At 33.2% G+C, this 20,505-nt stretch overlaps 1 pseudogene; it reads right to left on the bottom strand.

Moving 5' to 3' along the window:
* Positions 1–878: 878 nt before the first annotated feature.
* The window catches only part of LOC133172306 (uncharacterized), a 20,851-nt pseudogene continuing 1,224 nt past the window's right edge, over positions 879–20,505 (bottom strand).

Genomic DNA, 20,505 nt, shown 5'->3' with positions numbered 1-20,505 from the left:
TTTTTGCACGGTATCTCATTATTTATGGCAGGACATTTCCAATGGATGACAGAGGTAGCTTAATTCACAAAATGGAGGGATTGTTCTGTGACCCCAGGCCTACACATGAGCAATATTTACAGCAGCCAAATCTTGTCATCTAATGGAATGCCATTTTATCTGTTATTTCATACTTGTACATTGATAAAACTTGCTGCCAAATTTACCTATTTTCCCTTTAAGTAAAATGAACATATTCTCAAAATCTATAAAGAATATACATTGTAATGCAAACAAAAATCCATGAATTATGAACAAAAAATAACTTGTAACACTGATACATAATTTATGTGGAAAAATAATTCTAAATTTCTTACATTACATATATCTACTGTGTAACTATAGTATAAATGGTATCAATAACAAAGCTCATTTCAATTAAAGAAATACAGATGTTTAGCATCACTGATTAGAAATTTTTAATTGAAAGTTTTTCTATGGGGAGAAAAGTATCAAATAAAAATGATCTATCTAATCAATCATTAGTCTGTTTAAACTGGCTAATGATAACATTGTAATACCTGACACAAACACAAATAATTAATAACAATTTCCTCTTAATTCGAGATCACACCTGTAACATGATAGAACACTTGAAAATGAAATTCTCACACTCAAAAAACCACACAATAAATATTCCAATCTTATCAACATTCATAACAAATTTCATCTCCTTATTGATAATATAGTATTGCTTGTTTTTCTGTTGTCTTAAATAAAAACCATTAACATACATGTACTGTTAAACACTGATCACTTGAATCAGAGCAGTGATTTTTTTTAAATACTTTTAAAATCTCCAATAGTCAGACTTCTAAAAACTGTTTTTAAAAAACACAATAAATCAATACACAATATCTTATCTAAATCTTCACATCAAACATATGCACAAAAAAAAAATTTCAAAACTCAGAAAAAATTGAATAACAATAATAGTAGTCTAATGCTTTAGCTATACTTTCGATCGGAATATGAGGACTTTATTCTCTTTTCAAATGAACCTTTGAACTCCTGAACCTGCATCCAGAGTGACGTATAACACATGAAGTAGATGACAATGAGAAGAATGAAAGAGAGGAAGATGCTACGATTTCGACAGACCTTCAATTGGACGATTTTAGTTCCACTCATCTTGAGGCTGAAGATGACAGCCCCCAGCACTAGAATTAATAATAAAGCAGTCACTACACTCCCTCCCTGGGCCAGCATCTGAAAAAGAGATCCATATAACTGCAGACACTGTGTTATGTGAACAGGTACTTAAAAAAGCTGGCTTCATATTTTAGAAGCTTTGGCTTGAACAACAATGCACTAATTCATGAATACTTAATAAATCATTGATAAACACAATACACAGCTCGGACGTGTGTAGCACATGAAAATCCCAACCATTCAATACCCAGAAACTGCAATTTATGTACACGTACAGTATTTATCTGAAATGATATAATCTGCCTTAACAATAATACGGTTCAAAATAAAATGGTTAAAAATAGCATGGCTGAAAATTTTATCCTTTGGGTACAATTTAGCAAGTTTTAACTCTTGGGGCTTTTTATTGAAACAAACACAGTTCAAAGTAATATTGTTATATGTGGTTTTAAATTCACTCTGTGCATGAAAGTAATAGATTAGTTTAGGGCTCAACAAAGAGTGAGGAATCTATACATGACACTTAATACAGACACATTTATATTTCTGTCATTTTAAATGCCCATATTTTACTGAATGGACTAAAAATGATCTTTGTTGATCAATCACAGTCAAGTAACATAATCAGCAAAAAAGGCCTTCCCCATCAAGTTTTACTGCCAGAGTAAATCATATAAAAGACGTAGAGTTTTCTACAGAAATAAAGATGGAAGGAGGTAAAGAGTGAGAATAATAAACCATCCCAGTGATTCAGGAGAGGTAAGTCTGACAGTGAGAAATCCCTCCAATATCCTACAACAACCCCCTATATATATTTCAGAGTTAGTCGTCTAATAACAGTTAGTTCTGAGTAGTAATGGTATGACACTATCACACGGGCAGGAGAAGTGCAGGTGCAACTGAACTGGGTCTTACTTGATTGCACTCTGCCATACTGCGGCCGCGCTGCTGAACATGAAAATTAAACTTTTCAATCTGTACCAGGTTACATCGGTCGCCCGTGCAGTTGTGGGCCCGATTCCCATCTCTGCGATGGCCTCGCCTTAAGCAATAATCTGGTCCACTGATCTGTCCAACAGCCAGGCCACGACTGAAACATTATTATAATTACATGTATAATTAAATGTTTATCATTAAAAATTACATCTAAAATCTCTTCTAAATACACAAATGCTATCTTTACAATATTAAGGCGTTGCGATTATATACCTCAAACAAACTCAAGAGTCTGAGTTAGGTATATGTTTGAAATCACAAAGCCTTACCTTCATGAAGAAGGCAACAATTTATTTCAGTGGACTAAATTATCATAAATGTAGCATGAAAAACAAATGATTTTATAGTTAATGGTAAAAACTAGTGTCCTTGAAATACACAATCTTTGATTAATAAGTTTGATTACAATGGTGAATAACATGTTTAAAGTTCTCACCTCAGCATTCGACAGCGGTGTTCCTGTAGCCTCCGACCAGCTGCCTCCACATCACGGACATCTTTACTGCTCCATAATCTCTCTGCTGCAGCCGAAGCTCGAGGCCTGTGTAATATATAAAAATGAAAATGTATAAACAGTGTTTATATCCCTAAATATTACATATATTTAAAGCAAAGATGAAAACACAGAAACGTGCTCAGTAAAAAGTTATATTTGGAGAATTCAGAAACACTGAATACATGTACATAGAGGCACTATGACCCTTGGGTGGAGGATTTCTTTTCAAAAACTTACCATAATGTTGTCATTAGATTTTCATTGTCAATGTACTCTGCCCAAAGAGCAGCTTCACCTCCCAAAACTTTCTTTTCATCAATTTGATAACCTGGACAATTTCAAAACAAAAAATATCAGTCTTTACCACAAGAAACGGGGACCTTAACAATATAAAAGAAAGAAAATCTGTTAGGTTAAGATTTACCATTACTCTCCTAGATTCATTATTCTATTTATCATTATTCACATCCAATAACAGGTTGTAGTTTACAGGAGGGAAATCCTTACCCATGGAGGTGTCTGCTGGATCACAGTTGTAGTACTTGGGCCATTTAGTGCCATATTCAATGAGGTCCAAATACCAGCATGTAGAATATAGGGCATTATATCCCATGTCTATTGCCCTCTGAACATCCCCCATATCACCCTGCCAGATCTGGATAATTGTGTCATTAGGAAGCTGAAAAGAAAACAAAGCGTCTGAATACTCCTCTAATTAAACACAGAGTTTATGTTGTTATTCATTATTTCCTGTTATTTGATCTCTCTGTGTCATTACCTGTATGTTGTTATTCATTATCTCCTGTTATTTGATCTCTCTGTGTTATGACTTACTTGTATGTTGTTATTCATTATCTCCTGTTATTTGATCTCCCTGTGTTATGACTTACCTGTATGTTGTTATTCATTATCTCCTGTTATTTGATCTCTCTGTGTTATGACTTACCTGTATATTGTTATTCATTATCTCCTGTTATTTGATCTCTCTGTGTCATGACTTACTTGTATGTTGTTATTCATTATCTCCTGTTATTTGATCTCTCTGTCATGACTTACCTGTATGTTGTTGTTCATAATTCCCTTTTATTTGATCTCTCTGTGTCATTACCTGAATGTTGTTATTCATTATCTTCTGTTATTTGATCTCTCTGTGTCATTACCTGTATGTTGTTATTCATTATCTCCTGTTATTTGATCTCTCTATGTCATTACCTGTATGTTGTTATTCATTATCTTCTGTTATTTGATCTCTCTGTGTCATTACCTGAATATTGTCATTCATCATCTCCTGTTATTTGATCTCTCTGTGTCATTACTTACCTGTATATTGTTATTCATTATCTCCTGCCACATGACCATTCGAACTCCATTTTTCCTGTTTCTTCCTATGTCCTTCAAGTCCTGGGTCAATCTATAGAACACAGTTACTCAATAATTATTATTAATTAATTATCACCTTTAAGTTTGCATTAACAATACACTAATACTTTTCTATTTTTCATTCTTGAAACATATTTATATTAAATGTGTAATATGATCAAGTTTATAAAATCTGTACTGATTTTTATGTTAATCAACAAAGTATGCTGATTTGAACACTTACCTTTGTTCATAATACTCCAAGACTTTGCGGATATCATAACTGTACATATAGGGGTCCACATTCTGAAGATTGATGGGTTCATTGGGCTTACCATTCAACTGATTCAGCAACTTCAAGACTTCTGGATTAGAGGACCTAAAGCATTCAGAACAAATGATCAAAGCCAGTCTAAGTAAGGAAATATTTATCACAAATTAAATGGCTCATGTACAAGAAAGTATGACATTGTTTGCAGATTTAAGAATGAGAGAACTAACCAGCATGTCATTGGGACCTCGTCACCTCCAAGGTGTATGTACTGCTCAGGAAAGGTGTGTAGCACCTCATTAAAGAATGTTTTAAGGAAGCGGTAGGTGCTGTTTTTGCTGGGATCTAGTGGACCTAGGTAACCACTGACGGGATGGGCTCCCTGATAGCACTGAGTAAGGTGTTCAGGGTGACTCAGGCCCCAGGAGTAGGTGTGTCCTGTAAATCAATGTACAAGTGATATAAAGCAAAACTTTCTGTGATTAAACTAAGGACACAGAGTGTTGATATCTATCAAACAAGATACTATTCAAAAATTCTGCCCAACATTGTGATCATTTCCACCCCTCTATAAACAGGATCCCCCACAATTGTAATGGTTTTACTATCTGCAATAATGTAGCCCTCTCCTTTTTTTTGGGGGGGGGGGGGAGGGCTAGACCTCTCCTGAAAACATCAGATAAAAAATATCGGAGAGGGCTACATTATTGCAGCTGGTTTGACTACTGTGGATATTAATTTTGCAATTTCCATGTTACAATAAAAAGTGTTTGCATGGGGGTTATTTTTTCAAAAGATAAAGAATTCATGATGTGTTGGTTTGCCTTTTTTTAACCGTACTTAAGCAATTTGGATTTGCAAGGTAATAAATTTTGTGAAACTCAACTTTATTGTAAAATTCATAAAAATTTCCTCCATGTAAAAATTCCATGTTTACTGTACATGTATTTACATTGGAAATTAGTAAATATTTGAGATTTGAAGAATGGATGAGCAGTTCTATTTGCATGGTATGGAAGCTAGTAAAAATTTATATTTTGATAAATCAACAGACACTTAAACATGTCAAAACTAATAATGATGATCTATAGTTCATATTTGGTATAACAAAATAATATTCTCTGAATCTACTAGTAGTCATTCTGATGGTGCTCTATGGTTTGCTATGATCAAGTTATATTATGTTTTATTTTCTCAACTTTCATCTATGAATTTGCTGATTTTCATAAAATACAGAACAAAAATTGTCCTGAAAATGGTCAGACAAGATTAATTTGCATTGTGAGACATATTCTATTCATAATTAATATTTTTCTTTTGCTGTCAAGCAGAGTATTGATCAGTACCTGGGGTATCGAATTCCGGCATCACTCGTATTCCCCTCATCCTGGCATACTCAATTATATCAGCGATATCCTCAGGGGTGTATGTAAAGCTGGGATGATAGGCACCCTATCAAAACACATTATCAATTATGCAAGCTATAGAATATAATCATGGTCCCCATTTATTGTTAAATCAAACATAGTAATCAATGGGTTTTTTTTCCCCTTGAGACTTTAATAAATTATTCAGAATTGTAAAATATTTATATATTAAAAATGAAGGATGCTTCTGAATAAGAACATTTCAAACAATTAAAAAAATTAAAAAACAAACAAGCATAAGAAATTCTCCCCTCCCCATCCTATAAAAGACAAAAAAAAAATAAATAAATAAAAAAAATTGATGCCACAAGTTTATATGCATCAGTCCCAGCTAAAGGTTAACACTACATGCAGTCTGTTTCTAATAGATAAGGGTCTGGTTTTTTTTGGAAGATGTTTAACTCTTACTAGGTGTTAACATGGTGTTGTGTGCTTACTACCCTTTGAAAAACATGACCTCAAGCTGTAGACGATTTAATACTGATTCTGACAGAATAGAAATACTTTCCCCTTTCCCCCCCCCCCCCCAAAAAAAAAAAAAAAGAAGACATGGTACCAGTACTATCCCTTTCTATCTAGACATTTACATGTAATAGAAAAATAATACACAAAGAAAAATCTTTCCTCTTTGGGCTTGGATTTTCTTATTCTCTTCTTTTTTAAGAAAGGGGTACCTCATCCATAAAATAAGCTTATATGATTTCTACTAATCAGAGTTATAATATTTCCAGAGATTCATCTCCGAAGTACATGTATTGAGAAAAAATATCTGTCTTGGAATTTACATAATACGAGTTCTTGAAGTCAAACATCTTCATACTATACAAGGATCCATTAATTCTTCAACAGATAATGAATTGATCAAAATGAACCTCATATCTGATATTTGCTATGAAAAATGATAAAATCTTTGGAGATGTATATCTAACGTAAGAAAAATCCATTCATATCAGTTCATTTTCATGGGAGCTTTGTGTCAAAAGTCCAAATACATGTACTATCTCTTACTCTCTTTCTCTCTCTCTCTATATATATATGTTCCAGATGATGAATTGTCACCAATTTTCCCTAAACTGCATCTTTTATGTGTACAAAAAATGAAAACAATTTACATACTTCTTTTAAAATAATATGGGCAAAGAAGTGTTATTAATGTCTGATTAACATAAGAAGGAAGTGCAAATTCAATGAGTCTTTCTAGCTAGGTTATATATCTTCCTTGTAGCTCATAACATCCTGTTTCTCTCTTGTTTCTCTGCTCTGAGTTCAACTCTTGTTAGTTATAATTTTACAAATTTGATGTCTGAGGTATTTACCAACGTGATTTCTATAATATCATGTGTCATGACACACAGTAATCAGACTAAGAATTCTTTCTTACTGCACTAACCTGAGTCTAAACACAGTTTTAACACACATCTAAATAAGGAAAGTTGATGGTACACAAGGATGAGCAAGATATCCTTGAAGGGGTTAAGACCCAACAAAAACTTGGAGGTACCTCTTCCATTTACATGTAACTTTTAAACTGTTTTAGTTGTAATATTGCTAAGTTAAGGGAAGGTTTTACAGTCTTGCTGTAAAAATATCCTGTTCAATGGAATCATGGAAGGTTTTACGGTCTTAGCTATAACAATTACCGTTTTCCTGAATTTGTGAAAGTTTTTTTAAAGTGTTTTAGCTGTAACAAGGAACTTTTCATGGAGTTCTTTGAAGGTTTTACTGTCTTAGCTGTAACATTCACCTTTTCATTGACATTAAGGAAGGTTTCACTGTCTGCATGCCTATAATAATTATGGTATTGCCAGTTCAGTGAAGGTTTCATTGTCTTGGCTGTAATATTTACCTTTTCACTTAGTTCAGGGAAGGTTTTACTCTGGTATTGGGAAGGACTGATCATCCACTATATGCCAATGCATCACATTCATTTTGTTCTGTGCCAGTCCCTCCTGGAAATCAAAGAAACCAAATAACATAAACAAAGATAAAAAAAAAAAATAATTTTTTTCAAATAAAATAAGAGGTATATTGTACTTAAGTGTGTAGAGGATTTGTACATATAGAAAAGTATGAAGAAGTGTGCTATCCTTTTCACACTTCACCTCAATTATGTTTCTAAGAAAGTACAATTTAAGGTCAGATGATGCCAAAAAAGAAAAAAAAAATATATGGATGCATGGATTGGTGTATATTTTTGCATCTATTTTGGTTGTAAATGGTGTGAAAATTAAATTTCTAAAACATTAAGAAATTGTAAACTTTTTAGGATGTTTAAAATTCTACCTTTCTGCAACCATCCTAATTAATCTATACAACTTTCTGTCACTTTAATCATTGTGAAACTTTGAACAAAAAAAAATTTAAAATCTATGTGGTTTAACTTATTCATTTTACTTATACAAACATGATAGTTGTTATTTTCATGATTTTTAATAAAAGTTTGTTTGTATCATCTGTCCTTAAGCATATAACAGGAACTTATTCTGAAACAATGAAACTGGAATGCTTGATTCCATTTGTAAAGAATCTATTTTTTCTGATTTAATTTCCTGGCATTCCACATCAGATTTTGTAATTTCAGTTTGAATTCTTCATTTTTTAATTCTTGCACTTTAATAATAATATTGGATCATGCAACAAATATTGTATTATGTAAAGACTGATGTAGTAATAATTTGTGTTGTCAAACAAAACTATTTTTTTTTTCTCTCAATAGGATTTATTTGATATTACCCTGTATCAATACTGTGTTACAATGGCATTAAGTGTTTAAAGATGGCAATCAGTGTGTATAATCAGAGAGAATAAAAGGATTGAGACAACAGAAAATGCCACAGATAATGTGTGACGTGATTGATCAACCAGGCCAGCTAAAGCCAGGATCCATTAATAACAAACCAGAATCAATCCTTTAAAGTATTTGCCTAAAAAAAAAAAAAACACTGAAAAAAAAAAAAACAGACACTCAGCTCTATATGGGAATATAAAATACCGTTAGTACCTAGACACTTAAGAGTAAGACAACTTTGGACATTAATGCGGTAAAGTACCAAGCTTATCAGGGGAGCAGCATAGCAATAAGGAAGTACTTAGACAACAGAATCACGAGATGATGTACAGGACTGCACTAATGTCTCATAGAACAAATTTATTCTACAGCATTTTACTAGGAACGAGGCTATTTATATATAAAATACAGGGGAATAGCACAGACTAATTAGTATCAGAAATTTTTGTGTATAAATTCAACTAGTTCAGTTCAATTAAAATGATGTGTCAATCCCAGATTCTATCTGAACTACTGCCAATAAAAATGCAAAATGTCATTCTTGCACATGACATTGCATCTTCTACGTAAATTAGATTTCTCACCACATCAATGATGAAAATTTATGCAAACTATATCATAAAGAAAGGTGATCCATATATACAATAATCTGTGAATGCTTCTGATAATGACAAAGCAAGAATAAATGATTTCTGCTCCAAATTCACAATCCCTTTTGACTTGTGGGACTTTAATTAACAGACTTGTAAGACTTTAACTTCTAGTACTGTAAACAGAGGATTTTTCATCCTTGTTTTATTTTTGCCCCTTTCATCCTCATCTTAAGTAGGCAAATTTAAAACAGGGTGAATTCAAAGAAGATAAAAAATATCTTTAAAACAAAATTGTGTCTGGGTGAATTTAAAATGGGACAAATTAAATCATTAGCTTGATGATAGGAAGAAAATAATATGGAGCAAAAATAACCCTGTATACATAATCCTTTTCCACAAAAAGAGATGTTTTTACCCTTTTGACTGCAGCCTTAGAAAGTATTCAGTGACACTGAGACATAAATATCAGTAGATAATATGTGAATGCCAGGAAAACTACGCATAGTTTTGAAGTATTAACATTATAAGGTAAATGATACAATTCACAAAATGTTTACTCCATGATGTGGTAAGAAAGTTATGGCTGTAACACAATTAATGCTATGGTATGGATTATTCTAGTCAGCAATTTTTACCAGTATACATTATATATAAACTAAGATCTCCCATTTTTTGTGAGGGGATATGGACAACTTGTTTATCAAACAAAAAAAAGAGCATTTTGTGAGGGGAGAAAACACAAGAAGATGGATTAAAAATCATATCCAATTACTGGTACTAACCTATGGGAGATTTCTTTAAATCACATTCTTACTTAATTTTAATGGTTTTAACATTTTTTAAATACTCTATCATGGGCTGTTTTATGTCATACAATAATGTACATGTACTTAGGTAATATGGAGAGAAATGCTTTTTTCAAATGGGATCTGTTATTTTAATGCTTAATTATTTATTCTATCCTCCGTGTACACTAATGTACATCACAAAGAGCGAGAATAAAATGATACCTACAGAATACAGGGGGTAAACATGTTAAAACATCACAGGTCTACAATCTTTTATAGGACCCAGTGAAAGTTGTAACTAGAGCTGCTCTTGTTGAAGGGTGGAATCGATTTTTATACTGTATCAAAGTCTGGCTTTTAATCTAATTTTTTTTAATTTTTTCTATATTAATTCTTTATGAGGTCACAAGAAAGGACCCTGGGTTTAGTGATAATCTGATATCTATTAGTTTAAACATGATGCTTACACACAATGAAACCCCCTAGATCTGCTTCTTATGTAAAAGATAAAATGTTATGCAACTTTGTTCAATCTTAAAGTCACAAAACATGATAATACAGTCTAGCAAGGAAAATTAGATTTTGATGAAAGTACTGGCAAACATAAAACTTGGGGCCACATAAAATTTATCTATTGCCTTGGTATTCAATAAAATCTATTAAATAAATCCCTGAAGCATTGACTAGTCAGACTTTATATGTCTACACAATCCATGTTTCTCATTGGCAGAAAAAGTTAATCAGGATAAGAATAAAACCAGCTTTGTGCAAGTTTGCTCTTTTGTAAATCTCTGTAGGGCCCTTTTGTTGCCTTCATTATGGCTTTCCGTTCATGTAAGAAATTACACATTACATACGACTTTCCTCACACTTTATTGGATCGTCAATGATTTAATTTACATCTATAGTACGCTTATTATTACCTCTGCATTATCAGTATCAGATAATTAAAAATCTTTTGCCAAAACAATTTTTTACTTCTACTTGGACCCCTCTGCCAATGATCAAATTAATTCATTTCTGCCATTCAATTTTTGGCTAACGTTTCACGTTTGGTTATCTCTCAGTGTGTTTAACTGTATAGGATCTTATTGCCTTCTTAACTATGCGTAACTATGATATCTACTCACGATTTTGCTGGGCACTCCAATTCAATATTCACATAAATGTTAAATAATGCATACTTATTGTTAACAGGATATTCAAAGAAAGAAATGCAAGATTTGACAAAAACAGAATTGAAAATAAAAGTCTGAAAAAACAGAAAAATTCAGAGAGCACAGTGCATTACAGGACAAAAGACATGTTTATATTTAACTTGTATGAATAATTCAAGAAATTCTGTTCATTTCAAAAGCCTTAGGTGCACCAAGACATAATTTACAGATCTATAGAATTTCTTCTCTCCACTCATACAAGTATTTATAATCAATTTCCTCATTGTTCAAAACAAAAAAGTGATACATATTCCTCTTAACAAGAATGCTTTGAAGTATAAAACTAATTTCAAAATCTAATGCATTAAGGGGATTGTTCAAATTTCGATTTTTTTAAATACCCATGTTTTCTGTCTTCTAGGTAAATGCGTCTTAAAATTCTTATATTTCCCCAAATTCATACAGGGTAATTCTGTATCATAAGAAACGAACAAATTAAATCTGATTTTCTTAAATTAATTAAATGCTGAAATACAAGGTAAGTAGAACAAAAAAATGTACGATGCAATTCAATTTGACATTGAAAAGTTTAATTTTCTGTAAAATAACTCTTAGTAGCAGGTGGTGAATTCATCTTTAGGAATTCATGAAATACAGGACTATACTTACCAGTATATCATAGATAACTTCTTTGAAGATGAAATGTCGTGAAGAATCAACCAGAAGGCCTCGGTGAGAGAATCGTGGGTAATCATTTATTACCGTGTCTTTGATATACAGCTGAAATAAAAAACAAATCAATTATTTATAAAGTTCTTTTAAAAAGTAAACTTCTTGGACAGTTGACACTGCCTATCATATCCTGCTAAAAACACACAGCTGTTCTATAATTCTTAGATAATTAATACATGCATAATCAAGAAAGGATGCTTTGGTTCCATGTCAAAATTGTCTGGATATGTAAAGCATCCAGATACAATTTTCTTGCATATACATGTGTGCCTGATGTCACAATAGCCATATCAGCTTCCAGGGCAGATACGGATCCTGCAGGGCTGATATGGATCTGCAGGACTGTATTTTATTACTAAGTATGTAATAAACATGATAAAACATACCCTTCCATATCACATCCAGTATCAGCTCTTGACCAATATCAGCCCTCAGGCCTTGGCTGATATTGGTATCAGAGTGAACAGTCTGTCCATTTGTCTTCCACTTACATTTGTCTAGAGTGTATTTTCTCTCCCTTGGCCCGGTCGGGCTCAAACTTCACCCATAGAGTGCCCATGGGTAAATGGTGTGCAGTAACCTTGAGCCAATTTTCTGGATCAAAGGTCAAGGTAAAAAAATCTCTCTATGTAAGATCCTTGTTCAGAGAATACTTTCTCTCCATTTGGCCCAGTTGGGCTCAAACTCATCCACAGAATACCCGTGGGTAGAGGGTGTGCATTGACCAAATTTGAACCAATTTTCCAGATTAAAGATACGGGAATATTTTCTCTCCCTTTGGCCCTACCTGGCTCAAACTTCACCCATAGAGTACATGTGGCTATAGGGTGTGCAGTGTCCTTTACCCAAGGTTCTAGGTTAGTGGTCAAGGTTATAGCAAATCTCTGTATAATTATTTTCCTGAACATTTAATCTCCAATTGGCCCCATCTGGCTCAAACATCACCCAAAGAGTGTCCTTGGATAAAGACTGTGCAGCATTTAAACCAAGTGAAAAGTCAAGACTTTTGTGGAAAGTCCTTGTAAGATGTACATATATTCATCTTTCTGTATTCAAATCCCACTCAAATCTCAGAATTACAGCCCTTCAGAACTATCTTTCATCTTAATGTCCTTTGCTTAAAGTGGGACACTTTGAGATGGTTACCATCTAAACAACTTTGTCCCAAATCTTTAAACTTCTCCAGGGCCTTATAAGTGAATTAAATATGCATGGTTTGCTAACTAAAAGAACAACATGATATCAGAAATAAGAAAATTAAAAATCAGGTTTATTAGGTAAAATCAATTTTTGTGTAAAGTAAATAGTAATGTTACAGGAAAGGAGAAAATGTATGAATCAAACCCAGGGCCCCTGCATCACTAGTCAAGTGCTCTACCGACTGAGCTACCCAGGCCGATATCCACGGCCCAAACCATTACATTTCTTCCTCCTTAAATTGTCTTCACCCTCGAAGACACAACCCAAGTTCTTATTAGCCCCTGGCAGGACTTTCACCTGCAAGTCCAGGTGTGGTCAACGGCTCTACCGACTGAGCTACCCGGGCCGATATCCAAGGCCCCAAAAATTACAGTAATTTATAGCAATTTTCCTATTCTTTAGCCTAAATTTGATCTTTCCAAAGGCTTTTGGTCTATCAATTATGTATTGTTTTGTTAAGGTGACTTCATTGTACTGGTGCAGGGTATCAGAAATCAGGTTCGTTTGATGTAGCAATTTTTGCTTCAAGTAATCCAAATCAATCTAATTTTCTCTTACTCTATCCTAAATTTGGCCTCTCTAAGACTTGATTGTAGTAATCATGCACTTCTTTGCTAAGTTAGGAAGCTAATGGATATTTCTGGTAGTATGGATCATACATGAACTGTGAATTTCTAAGAGCTGAATTACTTTGATAACCACATGTTTACTCATCTGAAAACCTAACATAAGAGTCCTGCAGACCTTTTTTTTCAGAAATCCAGAACTCTCTCATTTTCTATACTAAGTCTTTAGAGGTACAGATTTCCTTTTATTTATTTCCAGATTGAATGAACAATGCTGGTATTGAGCTAAATGACTTATCAAAACTTTTGATACTACACTATGCATTATAATATGAAATCTCAATAACATGAGTCAAGAAATATTGCTTAAAAGATTTTAAAATGTTCTTGAGAATATTAATTTTTTTTACTTAAATGTTCTGTTTGAGACAAATGGGTGAAAAAAAGTAATCATTGACTTCAAAGCAACTAATCATTCTAGACAAGTATGAATTAAAATACACAGAATTCACAAAAAAAAGATGTCCCAACATATAAAACCATTTTGATCTCTCAAGTTTTAAGTCTTAATTATACTGAATAAAACTATAAATACTAGAAAGCCATATGTTTAACTTGTATTAGAGGATATGTCAAATGTAGAGTCAATAAAACAGTGTTACTCTAAACAGCAGCTGGGACAGCCAGTAGGTATTCCCTGCCAAAAGTGGCAGATGCAATACACTAGCTGCCACTCTAAAATAAAAAGCTATAGAAACAGAATACTTTCTCTCCTAGAACAGCTGATGTGGCAGCCAGGATACTTGGAACATTATCTACTATCCTGAACAGCAGTTATAGCAGCCATGATACTTACAATATTATCTACCATCACAACATTAGCTATCACCCTGAACATTAGCTGTAGCAGTCATATCACCCTGAACAGTGGCTGTGGCATTTAGGATACTTAATACAACATTATCTGACACCCTGAACAGTGGCTGTGGCAATCAGGATTTACCTGACACCCTGAACAGTGGCTGTGGCAGTCAGAATACATAATACAACATTATCTGACACCATAAACAGTGGCTGTGGCAGTCAGAATACTTAATACAACATTTTCTGACACCATAAACAGTGGCTGTGGCAGTCAGAATACATAATACAACATTATCTGACACCATAAACAGTGGCTGTGGCAGTCAGGATACTTACAACATTATCAGTTCCTCTAAAAACCAGTTGACTAAAGGTCTCCAGTCCTCTAAGAGCACCCCAAACTTCATTGGCCCAAATGTAAGATCCTGTTTTCTTTACAAAAACATCATCTGAAATGTCAAATATTGATACTATTGTTTTGTATACAAAAAAATATCCTCATTAAATTACATCAAAATTCAAAGTCATACAGAGGTCATACTAGCATATAACAAATTCTTTTAATCACAAAAATCACAAACCTACAGGATTCAGAGATAAAAAAAGTTTTAATCCTGCCAATATTTCTTGCCAAATTAACTTTGAGTTTGAAGACAAAGGCACATGTTGATCATGACATATCACCTTTAATTTGATGATAAACCAATATGCCAAGCATCATTAACCTTAGTGAATTGATCAAATATTCTTTCAAAAAAAAGTCATAATTCATCTAAATACTCAAGGTTATATGTTGGTAATTCAAATCATCTTATAGTGATATCCATATGCCAAATAACATTAGATTAGGTTAAAATTTTTAATAATGAATTTGGCATTCATAGGCTCTCCTGCTCAATAAACAATTATCTAAGTCAAAGGTCATGGGTCACAGGGTCATAATGGCACAAGATGTAAAGACCTTAGATGATACAACCTGATGCCATGTATTATGAGCTCAAGATAAAATCATATATATATATATGATCTGTATGGTTGTCTATTACGATCTATAAATAGTTGTAAGTAAAACAGTAGAACACCCTTTATAATGAGGACTGTGACATAATGCTGCCAGATGGCTAACTTAAGTATTTTGTATAGCAGCTTTCTCTAGAAAATGCTATTTAATTGACTGGCAAAGTTCAAATCGAGTTTTGAAATAAAATAAGGATTTGCATATATTATTTCTTTAAATGCTAATTTTACATTCATATGACCTTAAAAATTATTAGTATTAAAGAAGAAAGTAGAAGTTTCTCTGTTAAAATATGTAAAACATTATAGATTCAAACATATTTGAAATATGACACTTGATGGGTAAATATGATGCATAGATCAACAGCAGGTATGTGTGTCACTCCATACATTGAGAGATGAATACCAAAGTCTCTACATCAGCTACTGAGTAAGATGCAGTAGGTAAAAAGTCAGTTTGGTATACATGTTTTGCCATGGTACAGAGATTTATCAAATCAATCATTACATTGATTAATGATCATTAGAGAAAAATATCCATGTAGTTAATCATCCTGACTCAAAATATATGACAAATTTAATGGTTTATAACAGGACAAAAAGCATCGAAATATGAAAACCTCCAACATGCATTAAGTCAACAATTATATATAATCAAGATAATGTTCTAATGATGTGGACTCATAATTTAATTTTAGATTTAGCTCTGCATACAAAAGTCTCTATTCACATGTCAAATTGATCTAAACATTATTAAAAAGTGTCCTATACCGTTGCTTCTAAATGGTTACATAATCTCACAAAAAGGGAAGCATCCCTTTGCGTGACAGTCTCTCAGGGCTGATATGTACATGTATTAGTAGTGGCAGATGGAGGACGACCTGAATCAATGAGAGTACAATCCCTACTCTATACATAAGTATTGATAACTACAATGCACCTCAATGGGGATTTAAAAACTAACTTATATCAGAGATTCTGTACACAAGCCTAAATGGATTGTTGTGTGTAAAAACTTGTCTACCATGTTAACAGCTATATATAGAAAGTACTGGGATTATCAATATAGCTGCACTATTCATGCACCTCTGTGTAAATATATCCTACAGAATTATTATCATAATGTCTTTTAAATGACAAAACTTACAACAGGCAGACGAATTCAAATAATATGAATATCTCCAAACTTGTCACTTTCATTGTCATTTTTATATGATGTGCATCATTTAAATTTTCTTCACTCCAGTGTGCACTTTTAACAGAAAACTTCATAAAACTTTGTAATTAAAAATTACATCCCAATTTATCTAGAAGCAAGAAATTTGAAAACAACACTTTAAGTGTGTTTGTTTAATACTTAGAACAGGGATTAATGCCCATCAATTACCAGTTTTATTGTCAAAAGTCATTATAGAGCTCCAGAGATGGGGGGGGGGGGGGATTTTACTTTCGTGTAAATTATAAGACAGTAATAAGAATTTGTCATCAACAATAGAGACAAACATAGTGAGGTCAAATGTTGAGACTAGAGTGAATAAATTCTAGTAGTGGTCCATACCAGTCTTATCTTGCCATACTTATTGGTGAAATTATATGTCACTCATTACACATGGGAATCATCTTCATGACATAATATATGTAGTATTAATTGGTCAAAGGTCATGGTCAAGATGAACCCAATTAGTGGTATTTGAAACATTTCATCCTGATATACTTGTCTATAAAGTTAAATGAGATCATCATAGTATGTTACCTTCAAGAGATAAACATGCTTTATTCACCAATCTCAAGGTCAAGTCAAAGCTAAGCTTATTTAAAATGGCAGCAATAAAAATAGCTCAAATGGATTTTACTTCAATTACTTGACATGGGAAAATAGAATACATGTATAATGATAAAGAAAGGGCCATTCTCTACAAATGTAAAAAAAAATTCAGTTATCAACTTCAAGGTCAAAAGTCAAGGTCAATGCAAACTTTGATATGGCATTTAAAAATATAAACTTGAATACTTTTTGTTTAATGTGAAGTTTGATGATTTTCCTATGAATAGGCCACCCACACCACCATAAACATATCAGTTCACATAGTTGTTGAATAGACAGACAGACTAACAAATGTCAATATACAGATACAGTTTTTGCTTCACAATCTGAGAACATATCCCCCAATTTCTAACTTGTGAATATTGATTCCATGAACTTGCAAGCAGAGAACTAGATTAAAATCTAATTAATGTATTGATAGGATTTCACTTATAAGCCTACTGTAACATGGTTTTTTATCTCTTTATCAGATAGGTTTTACTTTACTTACAGGACTCATCCATCTGATCACTGGGGAACTTGGTGCATGGACGTCGTATTTTGACATTGACAACAGAGATAGATGAAGCCTTGATATAGATATCATCGTTGTATTTGAGGTTGACATCTCGGATACTGGTTCCCTGAGCATGCTGCAGATTGCTGTACATTTCTGTAATCGTGTCCTCGATGATCATGTCTCGGTAACGTTCTACTGCTCTCTCTATGATATCACAAGATTCCTTTACAATGTTAAATCGAAATTTGTCTTTGTCGATTTTGTACACCTTGTTAGCTTTTGCAACATAATACTGTGGCATTGGCCATGGCTCTCCTGCAGTGGCTTGTGGTGCCCTGCGGTTCTTCTGTTCTGGCATGACATACTGTTCATAGTTGATGAGGAAATCACTCCAGTCCCAAACAATCTTCAAACTGTCTTTCATACTAGAACTGCCCTGCTGATTTCCCACATTTACTGGCTGTTGAACATACCCATTATTGTTGTTGTTGTTAAAGTTATTAAAATTGTTGTTGGCATTGTTAAAATTATTATTGTTATTCACATTGAAATTATTGTTCACATTATTATTATTTATGTTATTATTATTATTATATGTCTCCACATGCTGCTGATTTTGGTTATATGAATCAAAATTTCCATTATGCAGATCCTGCTGAACTTTATTTAAATTATTTGCTACTTGATCAAATGAGTTCTGATTGGCTGCCGGAACATTTCCAGGAACCTGGTTCCCATTACTATTTTTTGACTCTTGAACCTTTTCATCATGTTGAGAGTCATGCTTTTGCGAGCCATCATTCTGTTTGGCTGCCTGTCCTCCAACGTTCACAAGATTTGCTACTCCAACATTTTGATTATTTACCTCACCTTGTGGCACATTTTTTGCTTCTGCAGTGAATACTTGAACTGGGATGCCTCCAATATTTTTAGGATGTACAGCATCCTGAACCATTTTCACTTGAGGCATGCCTCTATTTTTTGTGGTTTCTTTAGCACTGTCTTCTTTGGCTTTTTTCACAATATCCTGCACATTAAATACAGGGTCCTTTACTTCTGGTTTGGCAACCAGTCCACCTGCATTTGGAATGCTAACCTTTGGTATTGCAACATTTGCTCCTCCTTGGTTACGGCGTCTTTTCCTTTTCCTGCGTTTAGGGGATTTTGTCATACTTGCAACACCCTCTTTAGAAAGTTTCTGTTCATTTTTTACCCTGTTCACCTCTGTGTCATGGATTCCACCTTGACTGTTCACTTCAGAATTCTTTAATTGTCCTACCTCTATTGCATTACCTGTGAATGGATAACATTAATCTGAGAAAGAACTTACCATAAGAGCCTTTTGTTTGTTTTGATTTATATGCATTTTCTGGTGCAAATCATTCATGACAGCATGCATTTATTATTTTTTTTTCTTAGTGAATTTGTTTAACCTTTAAAATAAATTACAATTTATGACAGCACATAGACCCTTTAGTTTAATTTTCCTGTTACAAATACAATAACCCTCTAAAATTTTACCTCAAGTCTTAATTTTTTCTCAACGACTACAGTCATTACCAGTCTGATCAAAACCTGCCCCCTTTTCCTATCCTGACGATAGAAAACAGGGGGAAAGGGTTTCTGTTTTTTTTTATCAGACCCAAATCATACCATGAATATAATTTACAGCATATCATTTATGACATCATTTAATCATTTCCTGCATGTGTCTTGTATGGATGTTACCTTGACCCTGGGGTAGGTGATCACATGTGACCTTAAGGAGGAAAGCAATGCTGAGGAGGACGAGAAGGAACAGCTTCATCTTACTTGTGTGGCTTCATGGGTCTGAAAAAAAGTAAGGAAGATATACAGTATTCACAAAGTCAGACATAAAATGCCTTGAAAACATATGAAGACCTCTCATGCAGACCCATCATTGTGGATTTGCAATTATGGTGCAGCATGAAAATATGCAAATACATGCAGCTAATTATATATTCCAAGTCTAATTTTATAGTTCTATTGTTGTTAGGTTCATGGAAAAACAATATCTAGTAAATAAATGCTCATCTTAAAAAACAGAAGAAAAATCTTGCAATTTTTGGACACTGAAAACTTTAACTTAAAATCAACATTATACCTTAAAAGTTTGTAATTACTTATAATAATCAGTTTCATGGTTTAATAAAGGTGACAATTAATTAAAACAAAAAACAGACCAATTAGGAAAACCAAGGTCAATGTGAAATTGAGAACATGTAGTTTACAGTTACAATAATGTACAATCTGATTAAACTCAGATCCTCGTTGCTCTTTTTTAACGATATGTCACTTACGAGCAACATATCGTTAAAAAGGACAGTGAGGATCTGATTTTAATCAGACTGCAATAATGTAGAAATAGAGATCAAAACAAAGTTTCAGAATTTCAAGAAGTTTCATCACCTTAGTAGGAATATCCTTGAACTCAAATCAATTACATGTTACAACCTACTAAATAAAATTAACAGAAATAATATCCATACTCTTTAGTTTAAAATAAAAAAATATATATAAATTCATTTTTTATATATAAATTCAGCCCAGTTGATAATTGTTCAGAAAATATGATTGGTTGATGATGATATTGCAAGCAAGGCTAACTGTGAAATGCACTAAGACTAGCATTCCACACCCCACCCTCTGGGTTTCTCCTGACAATAACATTTGGCAAACCTGAGCAATTTCGGAATTAACTGCTTCAGTAATTAA

Source organism: Saccostrea echinata, unplaced genomic scaffold, assembly GCF_033153115.1.
Source record: "Saccostrea echinata isolate AGI-Se365-2 ecotype Australia unplaced genomic scaffold, CSIRO_AGI_Sech_v1 ptg000054l, whole genome shotgun sequence".
Lineage (NCBI taxonomy): Eukaryota > Metazoa > Mollusca > Bivalvia > Ostreida > Ostreidae > Saccostrea > Saccostrea echinata.
Note: the sequence above shows the minus strand (reverse complement) of the source record. Positions and strands in the feature narration are given on the sequence as shown.